The sequence below is a fragment of the Pseudophryne corroboree genome, chromosome 3 (assembly GCF_028390025.1).
Source record: "Pseudophryne corroboree isolate aPseCor3 chromosome 3, aPseCor3.hap2, whole genome shotgun sequence".
Lineage (NCBI taxonomy): Eukaryota > Metazoa > Chordata > Amphibia > Anura > Myobatrachidae > Pseudophryne > Pseudophryne corroboree.
The window spans coordinates 805,981,831-805,987,786 of NC_086446.1; the positions used below are offsets into that span (position 1 = coordinate 805,981,831).

General features: G+C 49.7%; 1 pseudogene; it reads left to right on the forward strand.

Annotated features, from left to right (window-relative positions):
• Positions 1 to 236: 236 nt before the first annotated feature.
• On the forward strand, positions 237 to 355 carry LOC134895073 (5S ribosomal RNA; annotated as a pseudogene).
• Positions 356 to 5,956: the final 5,601 nt, after the last annotated feature.

Consider the following 5,956-nt stretch of genomic DNA (forward strand, 5'->3'; position numbering starts at 1 on the left):
TTTGGGCTATACCCAATAAAGAATATAGGTACCCAGTAAATGGGATTCTAAATATCCTTTTCCAGCTGGGGACTGTTTAAAAATGGGAAGTGCCTCCTAAAGTAGATATGCATATCATTGATAGTGCGATAATCTATATGACCTTTGCCGTCAATGTCAAAAAAGGGATGGGTTTCTGAAAACCATATTGTCCCTGTCTGGGGCAGTCATAAGGCCAGCCATGACTTCGCCTTGCAATCTACAGCCACACCACACTGGGTAGACCCAATCTCACTAGATCTTGGAAGCTAAGCGGTGTTGGGCCTAGTTAGTACTTGGATGGGAGACCACCTTGGAATACCAAGTGCTGTAGGTACACTGGGCTGAGGTACTGGAAGACAGGTTTTTCAACCCCTGCAAGGAAGCAAGAATCCCATATAGCTCATATGGACACTAATGTTCTAGGGCATCAGCATTAACAATAGCTGCTCGCAGAGCAGTTTTGCTTACATACATGGAAAGCTGATTAAGAATCAAAGAAGGTTCTGGAAACTTTGCCTTTGGATGGAAGTTTCTGTTTGGTAAGGAGTTAACAGATATTCTGGAGTCAGAAACAGACTCCAAGAAGGTCACGTTTCCTTCCACATATAACCCCAAACCTAGGGGTCCGGTTTCAGCCTTGTCGGTCTTAAAGGAACGTAACAGCCCCAATACAATATGTTTGGTAAGGATAAAGAAGCAAAGGCAACCAGAGGGCCAGCTTCCAAACCAGAGGATAAGCCATCAACATGATGGTGCGGGCCTCCTTCTGGGGGACCACAAAAGGATAGGGGGCCGACTTCTTCAGTTTGCACAGATCTGGTAGCAGTCTACAAACAGATGCCTGGGTGCAAGAAGCGTTATCTCTAGGTTATGCTTTCCCTTCAAGAAGCATCCTCCTCGAAGGTTCTTCTGTTCCAGTCCATCTCGGGTAGAGGCGAAGGACAGGGGTTTGCAAGAAGTAGTTCAGAAATTGCTTTTGTCAGGAGTAGTCATTCCAGAAACCCCTGCACAGTAGGGACAGGGGTTTTTACTCCAACCGGGTTTGGGTTCAGAAGGATCTTTTCACTCCATTCTCAAAATCCTAAACAGATAAGTTTGGGTACCACGGTTCACATGGAGACGTTGCGCTCCATAGTTTTTGCATGGAGCAAGGAGATTACATGGTATCCCTGGATAGGATGCTTATCTACAGGTTCCTATAGCACTGTTCCATCAGTGTTATCTCAAGGTTCACCATCCTCCAGCAACATTTTCAGTTCCAGACCTTACCCTTTGGGTTAGCCACAGCCCCCAGAGTATGTACCAAAACTATGATGATTATGGCAGCTTATCTCCGCAAGAAGGGGATAAGAAAATTGCCTTACCTCGACCACCTTTTTTATCCTGGCACAAACACAGGAAAAGCTTCTCTGCCATCTCCAACAGATAATGACTTGTCTGCAGAGCCACGGGTGGTTCATAAATTGGGCAAATTCATCTCTGGTTCCATCACAACGGATGTCTCACTGTGGAGCTGTACTGATTTCAAGTCTGCAGAAAATTGATTACCTCGGAACAAGATATCCAAGGTACAGTCAAGTACTCAGGAGTTGTTACACAGTCAAACAATATCAATCCACGCAGCTATGCGACTGATGGGTTTCATGGTGGCAACATTCAAAATGGTGGAGTATGAACAATTCCACTCAAGACCTCGGCAGCGTCTGATTCTGGCCAGATGGAATGGAATACATCAGACTATAAAGAAACAGACTATGGTACTTTCACACAAGGTAAGAAAGTCATCAGCCTGGTGGCTACAGACATCCCATCTAGACACAGGGAGAACCTTTTGGATATCAGACTGGGAGATCCTGACAACAGATGCCAGTCTTCAGAGCTGGGGAGCAGTGTCCGGAAGATTATGGTTCCAGGGACAATGGACCACAGAAGAAAGTTGCCTGCCAATAAATCTGGCTTCGGGCCATATACATGGCACTGATTCAGGCAAAGGACACTCTTCAAGGAAGACCAGTCCAGATCCGCTTGGACAATTTAACGGCAGGGGCGTACCTCAACCATCAGGGAGGAACGCGCAGCCAAACAGCAATGAAGGAGGTAAGTCACATACTAAAGTGGGCAGAACTCCAACCTCCAGCATTGTCCGCAGTATTCGTTCCAGGATTCCTAAACTGGCAAGCAGACTTTCTCAGTCGACACGCCATTCAAGCAAGCGAATGGGCTCTACACCCGGAAGTCTTTCAGACTCTAGTAGACAAGTGGGGTTTGCCAGAGATAGATCTCATGGTGTCCCGTCTGAACAACAAAGTGCCCGCATATGGGGCAAGAACAAAGGATCTCGGAGTGATCTTTGTGGACGCCTTGTCAGTGAAATGGGATTTTCATCTGGCGTATCTATTTCCTCCGATCATCCTGCTACCAGGGTGGCAGGGCCGGCTCCAGGCATGTTCGACTAGAGCGGCCGCGCGGGGCGCCACCCTTAATGGGCGCCGCACGCTGCGGCCGCCATATTCCTGCCTGGAGCCAGCCTTCATTCAGTGTCCCGGCCGCTTGTGTGCGCGCTATACAGCGCGCTGTGCGGCGTCTGACGTTAGACGCCGGCGCCGCACAGCGTGCATACAGAAGTGTTCATCCGTCCGCCCACCCGCCCGCGCCCACAGCAGTACTCCCCCTCCCGGCTCCCAGCACCGCAGTGACATGTAAGTGAATATCTGGCACTGTGGGGTCATAGCTGCACTGTGAGGGCGTTTATGTTTCTGGCACTGTGGGGGCATTTATGTTTCTGGCACTGTGGGGGCATATCTGCACTGTGGGGGAATTTATGTTTCTGGCACTGGGGGCATTTATGTATCTGGCACTGTGGGGGCATATCTGCACTGTGGGGGCATTTATGTTTTGTGGCACGGGGGCATTTATGTATCTGGCACTGTGGGGGCATATCTGCACTGTAGGGGCATTTATGTTTCTGGCACGGGGGCATTTATGTATCTGGCACTGTGGGGGCATATCTGCATTGTGGGGGCATTTATGTTTTGTGGCACGGGGGGCATTTATGTATCTGGCACTGTGGAGGCATATCTGCACTGTGGGGGCATTTATGTTTCTGGCACTGGGGGCATTTATGTATCTGGCACTGTGGGGGCATATCTGCATTGTGGGGGCATTTATGTTTTGTGGCACGGGGGCATTTATGTATCTGGCACTGTGGGGGCATATCTGCACTGGGGGCATTTATGTATCTGGCACTGTGGGGGCATATCTGCACTGTGGGGGCATTTATGTTTCTGGCACTGGGGGCATTTATATATCTGCACTGTGGGGGCATTTATGTTTCTGGCACTGGGGGCATTTATGTATCTGGCACTATGGGGGCATATCTGCACTGTGGAGGCTTTTATGTTTTGTGGCACGGGGGGCATTTATGTATCTGGCACTGTGGGGGCATATCTGCACTGTGGGGGCATTTATGTTTCTGGCACTGGGGGCATTTATGTATCTGGCACTGTGGGGGCATATCTGCACTGTGGGGGCTTTTATGTTTTGTGGCACGGGGGGCATTTATGTATCTGGCACTGTGGGGGCATATCTGCACTGTGGGGGCATTTATGTTTTGTGGCACTGGGGGCATTTATGTATCTGGCACTGTGGGGGCACTTATGTATCTGGCACTGTGGGGTCACTGATTTATATGGCACTGTGGGGGCACTTATGTATCTGGCACTGTGGGGGCACTTATGTATCTGGCACTGTGGGGGCACTTATGTGTCTGGCACTGTGGGGGCACTTATGTATCTGGCTCTGTGGGGGCATTTATGTATCTGGCACTGTGGGGGCACTTATGTATCTGGCACTGTGGGGGCACTTATGTATCTGGCACTGTGGGGTCATTTATGTATCTGGCACTGTGGGGGCACTTATGTATCTGGCACTGTGGGGGCAGTTATGTATCTGGCACTGTGGGGTCATTGATGTATCTGGCACTGTGGGGGCATATCTGCACTGTGGGGGCACTTATGTATCTGACACTGGGGACATTTATGTATCTGGCACTGTGGGGGCACTTATGTATCTGGCACTGTGGGGTCATTGCTGTATCTGGCACTGTGGGGGCACTTATGTATCTGGCACTGTGGGGGCACTTATGTATCTGGCACTGTGGGGTCACTGATTTATCTGGCACTTTGGGGGCACTTATGTATCTGGCACTGTGGGGGCACTTATGTATCTGGCACTGTGGGGGCACTTATGTATCTGGCACTGTGGGGTCATTTATGTATCTGGCACTGTGGGGTCATTTATGTATCGTATCTGGCACTGTGGGGGCATTTATGTATCTGGCACTGTGGGGGCATTTATGTATCTGGCATTGGGGGCATATCTGCACTGTGTGGCCATTTATGTATCTGGCACTGCTGGGGGGCATGTCACGTGTAGCTGGCACTGCTGGGGGGCATGTCACGTGTAGCTGACACTGCTGGGGGGCATATCATGTAGTGTATCTACTAGGCGTCTGTGGCTAGGCAATGTGTCTAACGTGCTCTGCCTGGCGCAAAGTGTATAGGAGGTTCTACCTGGTGCAATGTGTATTAGCTGCACTACTGTGTGGTGTAATGCGAATTGCCACTATTATGTGGCCACGCACCTTCCCCACAAAGCAACGCCCCTAAATTTTTGCTGCGCGCCTTCGGCGCGCACTGTCCCTGCTTCTACATGTGGGTGGAGGGGCACCAAGCATTACAGTATGTACATCATTTTGCCCTCCTAACTTACAAAATGTGCCCTCCCTGTGATCAGCACCCTGCCCTAAGAAGTGAACACTATCATGTGTAGCTGGCACTGCTGGGGGGCATATTGTGTGTAGCTGGCACTGTTGTGGGGCATATTGTGTGTAGCTGGCACTGTTGTGGGGCATGTCATGTGTAGCTGGCACTGCTGTGGGGCATATTGTGTGTAGCTGGCACTGTTGTGGGGCATATTGTGTGTAGCTGGCACTGTTGTGGGGCATGTCATGTGTAGCTGGCACTGCTGGGGGGCATATTGTGTGTAGCTGGCACTGTTGTGGGGCATATTGTGTGTAGCTGGCACTGTTGTGGGGCATGTCATGTGTAGCTGGCACTGCTGCGGGGCATATTGTGTGTAGCTGGCACTGTTGTGGGGCATATTGTGTGTAGCTGGCACTGTTGTGGGGCATGTCATGTGTAGCTGGCACTGCTGCGGGGCATGTCATGTGTAGCTGGCACTGCTGGGGGGCATATTGTGTGTAGCTGGCACTGTTGTGGGGCATATTGTGTGTAGCTGGCACTGCTGTGGGGCATGTCATGTGTAGCTGGCACTGCTGCGGGGCATATTGTGTGTAGCTGGCACTGTTGTGGGGCATATTGTGTGTAGCTGGCACTGTTGTGGGGCTATCTATCTGGCACTGCACATTTTGTGTATCTGGCACTATACTGGAGAGCTTGTGTGTATCTAGCACTATACTGGAGACATTATGTGTATCTGGCACTATACTGGAGACATTATGTGTATCTGGCACTATACTGGAGACATTGTGTGTATCTGGCACTATACTGGAGAGATTATATGTATCTGGCACTATACTGGAGACATTATGTGTATCTGGCACTATACTGGAGACATTATGTGTATCTGGCACTATACTGGAGACATTATGTGTATCTGGCACTATACTGGAGAGATTGTGTGTATCTGGCACTATACTGGAGACATTATGTGTATCTGGCACTATACTGTAGACATTATGTGTATCTGGCACTATACTGGAGAGATTATGTGTAGCTGACACTATACTGGAGAGATTGTGTATCTGGCACTATACTGGAGACATTATGTGTATCTGGCCTTATACTGGAGACATTGTGTGTAACTGGCACTATACTGGAGACATTATGTGTATCTGGCACTATACTGGAGAGAT